Raw genomic sequence first — 10,845 nt, 5'->3', positions numbered from 1 at the left:
ACACATACAGAGAGAGAGAGACAGAGAGAGAGCTGGGGGAGGGTGTGTAGAAAAATGTGAGTTGAATATCAATGTGCATCTCACACACACGCATACATACACAAAAGAAACTACATATTCAGGATTTGGGGAAACAGATGTGATCATTTAAGAGTCGACCTTTAAAAAACATACTGTTTTTTTAACAAGTAATCTGAATTGAGAATAGATTTCTACCATACTTCTGCAGTATTTAGTAAATGTGAGATGAGTGAATCAATGTTGAATTGTTACATTTTTGCAAATCGATTCAGTGTCAATCTCACATTGTTTTGATGTCTTTTCGTACAGATCTTGTTAGAATTTCAGCTTTGATTTAGTAAGTATTTTGTTAACCATTTTACAGTCAGTAAATTTAGCATTAAGCTTTATTTTGTCATTTTAACAAAACCTGACAGTAATAAATTCAAAGTTCTGTCATGGATCTCTAGGTATAGGTCCTTATCTCAATCTGCTTGCAATCCCATCATTCTCTATAGGGCACAGCTGATTGGTTGAAGTATCAGTAGCCAAGGTGTGCTCGCTGCTTAACCTTCAAACACTGGTCAGCATTGTCTATAGCAGTGCAGCGTGCTTTCAGAAACCCTCCACCTTCCCCAGCTCCACCTGTGTAGATCTGCTACAGGTAATTCATGGACGCTTTTTTGTACAGCAGCAGAATGTCTTTCTTGCTCACAGCAGTGTGTTGTGTTTGTAATGCAATGCACGTGCTTCACACCAAGACCATGTTAACATCATCATATTCATTACCATGCCAAACACTCAGAGAGTTGTCATGACAGAACTACATTTCAGTGCCGAAGATCAGTCACATGTAAATTTTCATAGAATTTTGCATAGAATAGCAGTGTGCTCTGTACCCCAAAAAGCAATTCACTTAACTTAATCCTAATGATCACTATATCATAGTTCGGTTTGCTTGGTTCGTTTGGTCTCGTGAAGAGATTATAAAATGTGTAAATGAGTCAAAACAGTGGCAGGAATCCCTCCGTCACACACACAAGGAAGATCTGCTGCTAGGAGATCTTCGATGGGTAACATCGCGACTGTGACGAGAAAAAAAAAAAGGAATGCTTGAGCATTCTGTCCTTTTTATGGTCACATCTTGTGACATTATGTCCCGTTTTTTGGTTAGTTTACATGTCTTTGGTCCATGTTGTGTTCATATTTCCTTCGAACCGCACCAGAGTTCACTTGGAAGCGGATCAAGACCCATCTTTCAGCGGTCTCGGGTCTTCTTGTTTGGTTCAGATGGCAGCGTTCACACTTAATGAACCGCACTAACAGAGCAATCGCACCAGGGTTCGTTTTAATCGAACCAAACATGCCAAGTTTGAACACACCCATAGTTCTGGGCACATTTTGCATCACAGGCAGTGCACTTTCAGTCCTATCCATCTGTGTTTCCTGGCTCGGAATTGAATACTAGCAAACTGCACAATACACTACTGTATTTGCGTACCTTTTACACTGTAGTACACTAAAAAAAAAAAAAATTGCTGCTTGTTAAAATTGCTTAATTAAAATGACACAATTGCTATACAACTTAATTTGATTGTGTTCAATCTGCTTAAATATATGTAAAATGTAAATTTACTTAATCCGTTTGTGTTGGATTACATGAATGATTTGTGTTGCATTAACTGAAACTAGACAGTGCTTATAGTTCCCAGCATGCTTTGCATATGGCTGAATTAAGAGAGAATAAATGTTGAAATTAAGTGTTATTTTATGTGTTTTTTGAGAAAATGAGAAAAGGGGAAGACTTGATAGTGTGTAATTGTGTTTAATGGTCAATTACATTGGAATTATTAGAACCATTTAAATGACAGTGGGTTACCATTGTGGAGAGCATTTGTTTAGGCTGTGGACCGATTCTGTTACATTCTACTGTCCTGGCTGAAGGAGCATGTAAATCTTAGTATTTCATATGCTAATAAGTGAAATTAGTAACTAGCTATAGTTTTCCACCTCAATTGTGTGACAATAAACAAATGAAGTCTTATTGGATGAATGAGTAAATGTATTTGAAAACTTAAATACAATCATATTAGGGAGCCTTTTAATATTCACTTTGAGACCACTTAATTGGGTAATTTAAAATGACTTCATCCCATGATGTTGAAGTTACATGAACAAATTATGTTTGTGTAACTTAATTGATTCATGTGGAACCGATGTACACTATTAAATCATGTAAATACAACACGCTATTTTTTTCAGTGTATACTATGTTGTCGTATGATTTCACTGTGCTGCGTTAATTAGCCCCTATGTGAGTGCTGGCCAGCTATCTTGAAAATAAATACAGCAGATGTGCATTTTTTTTATTTTATTTAATATATCTTTTGACAGTCCAATCAAATAATGAGTCAAGAAAGATTTACGCCAGAAATAGAAGGCAGAGCACAATGCATTATGGGACATAGTATTTTATGCAGTGTACTGCAGAAATCGTACTACTACAGTTTTGTACTATGCTATTCCGAGTTAGCTAATGTTTTTCCGGTCATATCCATCCTATATTCAGTGTAACAGTAACAGCCTCTTAAGGAAAAGGATACTGTTTTTTTACCCTCGTTGGCTAATTGAAGTGTCCATTTCATATCAGGCTCTGTTAAGGGTGCCGTAAATCTTTGCTCGTTCTCCTCTCGTGTCCAGTACAGGGATGGGAAGAAATGCCAATGATCATGGCTCTGATATGTAATTAAAGGCCCACTGAGGTGCATTGAAACACGCAGCATTATCCATTTCTTGAAAACTGATTCATTTACAATGCCTTTTTCATGTCTTTAAACCGAAACGTTATATTATAGTCAGGATGTGTTTGATGTGCTGTGTGTGGTGCTGAGCACTAGGTGGCAGCCTGACACATTACAATCATTACTGCTAATGCAACAAATCACACCATGAACGGCACTGATTTGATTTATTATATCAGATTTTTGAAACTGCATTCATAAAAACTGTGAAATGTATGCGAAACATGACTTGACAGAGAATAAACGAATGTCTAAGTTGGCTGTAAGAAAACACATACCCTGAAAATATCCAGACAGAATTATTTTGGAATATACATTTTTCTTATTATATACTCTTGTTGTTTTGGACAATTAAATTACCCATCAGATTTATCCTCAGCTTTACGGTATGTATAGTGTTGCACTTGCAAGGTGGACTAAATGAAATGTCGTGTAAACAGCACTAATTTCATTCAGAAAATATAGAATATTGTTAAAGCTCCAGTGTCATGCATCATGATTTCCTTCATGCATAACAAACAGCGTTCTTAATAACCTCTACACCAGGACGGGTGATGAGCAATAGGCATAATTCATAAAATGTAAATACGGGCCATAGTGATGTGTGGCCTCTGGAATCTGTTTATGTTCCAGTGTGTGAATTTTATTAGCATAATGAACAACCACAGAGCGCTTTTATTCTCCTGAGCACTGTGAGTACACTTATTCAGATTCTCCCCTGCTAATATGCCAGTGTTGCTAATCAATATCAAAGTGTATTTGTGTGTGTGATATCAAAGTGTGTGCGCGTGTGTGTGAGAGAGAGCGAGCGAGAGAGAGAGTGGTAGGCTAACAGATGCATTTGTGTCCTGTTTCTCCCAGTATTGCTTGGTGTCAAGCACAGTTTCATCAGTGTGGTTTCTTTAGTCCTCAGAGGCCTTTCATCACAAACTTCTGCCTGTCAGGTAGCATCCGAGACCTTGTTCCTCACAGCGCTCCTTGCGTAATTCTCTACTCTTCCATTTTTTAAGTTTTCTTCACTACCTTATCTCATTCTTTACCAGTTGTTGCATATCAATGAAGCAATTTTTTTGTGGATTTTCTAAAAAAAAAAGAGAAAAACAAGAGAGAGAGTAGCATTTACCATGCATACAAAACTCATCAGCAAGATGTCGCCAGGGTGTAACTATGTGGTTGCTACGGTGATTTTTTGCAGGTTGCTGATGGTGTTTCTGGTCCACTGTGACACATATTCTCTAGATTTCTGCTGTTTTATTGAAAGTCAGATGAAAATAGTATGTATAATCTCTAAGAGAAGTAATAATACACATCTCAACCAGAGTATGGGAAATGGTAATAGCTATGCTTGCCTTAAGGCTAGTCCACACTTAAATCTAATCAGATCCCACTGAGACCACAAACATGGTGATAAAATAAATAAATCATAATTGAACAGTTTTGTCCATATAGTGTGTGGTAGGGCTGCACGATATTGGGAAAAACTGACATTGCGATGTTTTGCATATTTGTGCATCTGAATAGAAAATAATAAACAAATTACAAGCATATAAATACAACAAAGATACAAATTTTCAGGTAAATCTAACAGTGTTCAGGTACAGAAATGGAATAATCAAATATTAGTAAAATAACACTGTATTTACTGTATAAATGTAATATAACTAATAAATACAATTTATCTTTGTTAAAGCTACAAAAGTGATTTTCTCCTTCTCTTTTGTTGTTTGATTAGCATTGCTGACACAACCAGCTGCGGGTATATTAGGCTGCTGTCACTTTAAGACGAATGCACGGATCCAATATAATGATACGCATCCGTTTCCTTTCTCTGTTTACAACACATAACCGACTGTGTTTACGAGGATACTCGCCGAGACAGGCTTTTTGACTTAATTTTGCGTGCACGTGTCCGTTCAGGCTCAAGAGAAAGAGAACTGAATTCGGTGTTCGCATGCTGTCTGTGTGGATCTGATGCGCAGTCTTCTTGCACTGGATAGGCTAAACTGACAGGACTTAAAAGCACATGCAAATGATAACATTCACTCTATGGTTAAATTTTGCAAATGCACATGCGTTCTGATCCGGGGAGTCGCTGGACCGTTCGGATCAACTACGATCCCTATTCTTGACATCGCACATCCTGGGATGTGACTATTGCGGATGCGCACATCGCGATATCAATGCTAAAACGATATATCGTGCAGCCCTAGTCTGTGGAGTGCAGAGAGGTGACCAAGACAGTACAGAACAGATTCCCATTCACAAACAACCAGAGTCTCGACTGTGAACATAGGACATCTCGCAAAATCTCCCGTGGTCAAACGTGACTGTAGAGTAAACAAACGTATGGCGAACAACGGGCAAGAACAAATGGTGATAATAGTGTTTGGGCTGCTTTTTACAGAAAATGTGCAGGGAAAAAAAGAAAAAGGTTTGGATTAAGTCCTGTTGTGCTTCCGTCAGCTCGCTTTCTGATATGGTTTTGTTCCATTTGACAGTCAGAGAGCGTGTGCGTTTGTCCTCGGTGTTCCCCCCACTCAACAGGATTTCTGATCATAAATATTCAACATGTATACGATTTGAGATCGGTTTGGCCCCGAGCAGATTCAGTCTCTCACACCACAGGAAAATCTGATAAGATCATCTGTAGAACCATCAGGATAATCAGAACTTTACCTAGGATTGTTGGAAGGGGAGAAACGGCCCCAAAATCGGCCGATTATCTTGTAGTGTGTGTTTGTCAAGTCAAGTCAAGTCACCTGTATTTATATAGCGCTTTTTACAATACAGATTGTATCAAAGCAGCTTCACAGTGATAACATGAAAATAATACAACAAAAGTTTGTTTCTAGAAGAAAATTGCGTCATCGTCCACCTTAAATAAGGCAGATCAATAATATTGTTGAATATTAAAGGTCCCCAACTAAGCAAGCCAAAAGCCAAGGCAACAGTGGCAAGGAACCAAAACTCCATCAAAGTGATAGAATGGAGAAAAAAACCTTGGGAGAACCCAGGCTAAGTCTGGGCCAGTTCACTGGCCAACGAGCGAACATTGTTTGTGGTCATGTTTTTTTTTATGTTTTTTTTATCAAGTCCCATTCCTGTGATCATGTTTCCTGCCAGGGCTTCCGGAGTTTGAATGGGTGTCTCTGAGACATCATATTTCTGCTTGAATGATGGATCAATGGATAGACCTCATGAGGCGAACATGTCTTCACGTACACTCTGAGAACACTTCCAGTGGAAAAACACACTTAAATATCCAAAATGATTTGTTACAAGTCTTAGTTGAATGAGATGGAATATTTGATTGTCTCCTGTTAAAATGTTATTAGTTCATTAATTGAGTCATTTATTTATTGCACCTTTTTTTTTTTTCATTCTCAGCTCATTTAGCTTTCCAATTGATAGCCTTTTTATCTCTTGTTTCCATGACAACGTGCTATAGCTCAACCTCTCAACAAAATGTCTAAATATGAGCAGTGTTTGAGAGACAGCCCTTTTAGTCCATTTGTGTTGCAGTAGAAGGCAACCAACAGCATGATTAAGAAATATATAAGTATTGAACAATTTTTTATTTTGTTAAAACCCACTCAGAACACCCAAAGACTTTAGATATAGGCTACAAAGACAGTGCACTCATAGATATGTGTACGTAGATTCCACATTCGCCCGCCATCTTGGAACAGTCAGCATGTCGTCAGTCACAGTAAGAAGAAATTATGTTAAAACATTGTGCAGCTTCTGGTTGTGAATCCACCGAGATTTAAATTCCAGAAGAAATGTGACTCTTGAATGAACTTGCTCTCGGCGGTTCACGGACCGTGTTTTGACCGTTCCAATATGGCGGACGGCTTGCGTAGGCTATAGCGGTTTCATGACGAACCGGGTCCTCCCTTGAAATTGGGTCTCCACAAAATGTCAGTTAATGATTATCCTAAGTATATACGAATTATATTAATTTAAAATATGCATAGCTTACTATATAATGCGTGATAAAACAAATTAGTGCATAATAAAACCAATTTAACAGAATTAATAAATAATAATAATAAGTCTATTAAGTGATTAATTGAACATCATTTATTTGTTTTATTTATAACTGAAATATTTGGACATTTAACACTTAATTTAACACAATTACATAAAGATGATTGTGAGTAAATCTAGGTATAAGTGCAAATGCGTGTATAAACTAAGCTATCAGGCTAGTCAGGTATCTGTTTGCTATGCTAGAACATAAACTAACTAATACAGACATAAATGGTAATTATAATGAAGTTGAAACAGCATTTATCATAACATGATTTTAGGAATTGTAATCAGGCGCTAAGGAGAGTACCTATTAAAAGCAATTTAAACCAATGGGATCGCTTGGGGTCCTAATGGAGACCCGACTTCTAATGGAGAACCAATTTGTCACTACAGCAACCCACAGAAACAGCTGCTAATGAGGCATATATTTATATATATATATCGATGGGTGCACTCATATTAATTATGATTGTATGGTGGAATAAGGCGGAATAAGTCCCGCCTTCTAAATAAAAGAGACAATCTCCAATTGTTGCCGCAGGTTGTTTTTTAAGTGAATATGTAAATATGGCCGCTGAATGGCAATAGTCAAATACTGAATAGCAACAACATAGTAACACAGTAAAACTGCTCAGAACAGAACAACCTGCATAACAAGCCTATGAATATATATATAAAACATCTCTTTGTTGTATTGTTGCAATATAAGTATTGATTAGTATACTTTATTTGGTTGCACTTGAAGAGATTTAACACGTAAAATGTACTATAACAGAGAGAGACCATGAGTCTTCATGGCCAAAGACAAAGCGATAAATTAGATTTGCTTGCATGCAGAGGTTGTGGCCCACTGCGTGTACTGCCATGTCGCAGGTTATTCTGACACATGGCCATGACAGTACGCATGATATCATGTGTCACTTCACAGATGAGATGTTCTCACAGGCCAGAAGGACTTGATTTAGTTGGAATTTTAATCAGGTCATGCGTAGGCTGGTGTACTTACATGCGGATCCTTCAGACGGCCGTGATTACGACCATCACTGGGGTTTTTTTTTTTCCAAGCGCAGAATAAATGGCTCTGTAATTACAATATATCGCTGCAGGCACTGGGACGGACATGCTCTCCAGCTCAGGTTTCCATGGATACTCCGTCTGTTCTGGAACCTTTCTAATGCGAGTCATTGACTTCCATTAGACAGCCGAGCATCAGCCAACGAGAGCATGCTTTAACAGAGAGAATATACCTGTCTGCCTTCTTGTTACGTGCACAACTGGGCATCCAAATATACATCGCCACATAGTGCCAATCATGAAGCCAATCTTGATCAACAGCCTTCGTTGAACATCTAAATGAATTAAATTCTTTAAAGGAAGCAGAACACTTGATTAAAAAAAGCACCACAGAGATCATTGCTTGATATACTGTGCAAAAGTCTTAGGCACGTTAGCATTTTCACCCCGCCAGTTATTTACATAATTATTTGCTGTAGTTTGTCAGTAGGAAATATCGGTTTACATTTCCAAACATTTCTTTTTGCGATTAATTGTAATAATCCAGTGAGATTTTTGTTTGCACAAGGAGTCTGACAACAGCCGGTATGACGATCTGATCTCACCATCATCGAGTCCGTCTGGGATCACATCAAGAAACAGAGACTATATCCAACGTCCCCAAGACACTTTGTGAAAATACTAACGTGCCTAAGACTTTTGCACAGTAGTGTATCTCATGATCAGCAGTTAACACCAGCCATATTATACAGCATCTTATTTTCTAAAACACTCTCTTCCCAGCTAACAGGGAATGTTCTTAAAACTTCAGCTAATGTTCTCGCAAGGTTCTCTCAAAGTTATGAACAAACATTCTTCCGGTAATGATAACAGTGCAACAGTGCCCGTCCACTTTTTCAGCAGTGCACAGGCACTGCTTTAATGAAAATGCTTCAAAGAAGGCTTTTTTGAAATCCCTATTTCAAAAAATCTTCGTTAAAGCTTTATAAGCCATGAACCAAGCCAATCACGAGCCACGAGGTGAATCATTGTATTACACACTTTGATTTGAAGCAAAAAAGCATTTGAAAATCGGGCAAAAATACAAGGGTTCAAGATTGTGTACTTCACGGCTTTAGTGATTTAAAAAAAAAACTACAATCCCATGAAGCATTGCGAACGGCATAATCAAATTAAAACCGGAGAAATATAAAAATGTTGATTATATACGGAATATATAAACAAAATATTTTAAGTTTATTGCAAAATATGCATATTTATAAAAAAATATTTTGAGAGCGTATAGAGAGACCGACTCGATTACATCATCCGCTTCATGGGATTGGGCGGAGCTAAAGAGATATTTTGGTGCTTATTTCGACTCTCTGATTGGTGGAATCTTCTGTACAGCATCATGGGTAGTGTAGGTCTCACAAAAAGACTTTTGCGAGAGAAAGTTTTTGTTTCCCTGAGAAACTGTGTATTCACTCGCAAAACCTTTGCTTCCCCTGAGAAACTTTGCGTTTGCATTAATTTTGCATCACAATACTAATGTCTGACTGCTACATTTCATAGGCTACTTTTTGTATAGATTTTTTTTTTTTTTGGTTAAGAAACTTTTGCATTGAGTTTGGCTTCCTCATGTGTCCCATTTTTGTAGTGTCCCTTTGAGCCTTGGGTCCTAACAGCAGTGAACACATAAGTTGCAAAAATGTTATTCTATAGACCTTATGTAGCCCCGCCCCTTTTCAGCGTTGCGCTCGTTGTCTTTTGACTTCCGGTCTGTATTTTCACAGCGATATTGCGTATTTATGAATGAACGGCTAGTTTTAAAATCTTCCCGGTCTACTGACATTTGTTAAGACATCTGCTTTAAACATTACAATCCTCATGATAACTTTCGTTAACTTTACATTAAGTCAATCCACTTCAAAAGCTAATTACTCCTGGACAGCAATGCCATAGAAATATACAGAGCGACCGCAAAAAAGGAAGTTCAAAGACAATATTCTAAAGATGGCGGCGCCCTCGTTTCTCTGGCGCATAAGGTCATTTAAATTTTTTTTATTTTTTTTCCTGTCTGTTGCAAGAGTTAACAGTCACATGACATTTACAGCTCAAATGACTGACTTGCATGTTTCTGGAACTGAATTCCCATGAAGCAACGAGAGAAGCATCCAGCATGTTCGCATAATTCTGAATGTGCCACCCAAGCAACTACCTTTCAGATGAATGAGAATCCTAACAAATAGTTCTTTCCATGTATATTGGATTTACTTGAATTATGCACATAAAAAGGTCATGTTATACCAATATAGCATACGCTGTATGAAATGCTGCATATTGCATACTGCTTCACATACTATCTTTAATGGTATTGTTTAATTTTTTTTACCAGTATGTGTTGCTTCCATTCTGAACATTTTAATGAGTCTAACTTTGACATCTCGCCTCTGCACTCCTCAGTTAGTGGAACAGGTGCATCACTCCCCACCTGCTCTCAGTAAAGTTAAAATATCTAATTGAGAAATTACAGTAGACATTAACCCTGATAATTACTGGGATTTAAACCTTGCAGATGGGGCACACATTATAATCATTTAATTTGTCTGACATACTGACTTAAAAGGAAAGCCATTTTACTTTCTCTGAACACTGTCGCCAGTTTTAATATGCTTTGATGCATCAGATATTGCATGCTGCTGTTTGATATTGCATGACTTTGTGTTAGATTGTCAAAACAGGTACTTACAAAATGGCTGAACTTTCTCAAAGGGTTTCCTTCTCGATCTGTGCTGAAGACTGGAAAAGAAAAGATGTGGTTTGATCTCACAGTCCTGATTGAAACAAAAGTGGGTTAAATTGGTAAGTAAGTAGTCAATTTAAACTGATGCACAAAAGTCAGATTGTTTCAAAGCAGCCTCACAGTAATAAACAGGAAAATAACAGAATCAATGATGCAAACTTTATCAAATATGATCGGGTAAACTTTAAAAATAGATAGATCCAAAACAAA

The sequence above is a fragment of the Rutilus rutilus genome (genome assembly GCF_951802725.1).
Source record: "Rutilus rutilus genome assembly, chromosome: 6".
Lineage (NCBI taxonomy): Eukaryota > Metazoa > Chordata > Actinopteri > Cypriniformes > Leuciscidae > Rutilus > Rutilus rutilus.
The sequence above is the reverse complement of the archived record's forward strand: the minus strand, read 5'-3'. Positions refer to the sequence as shown.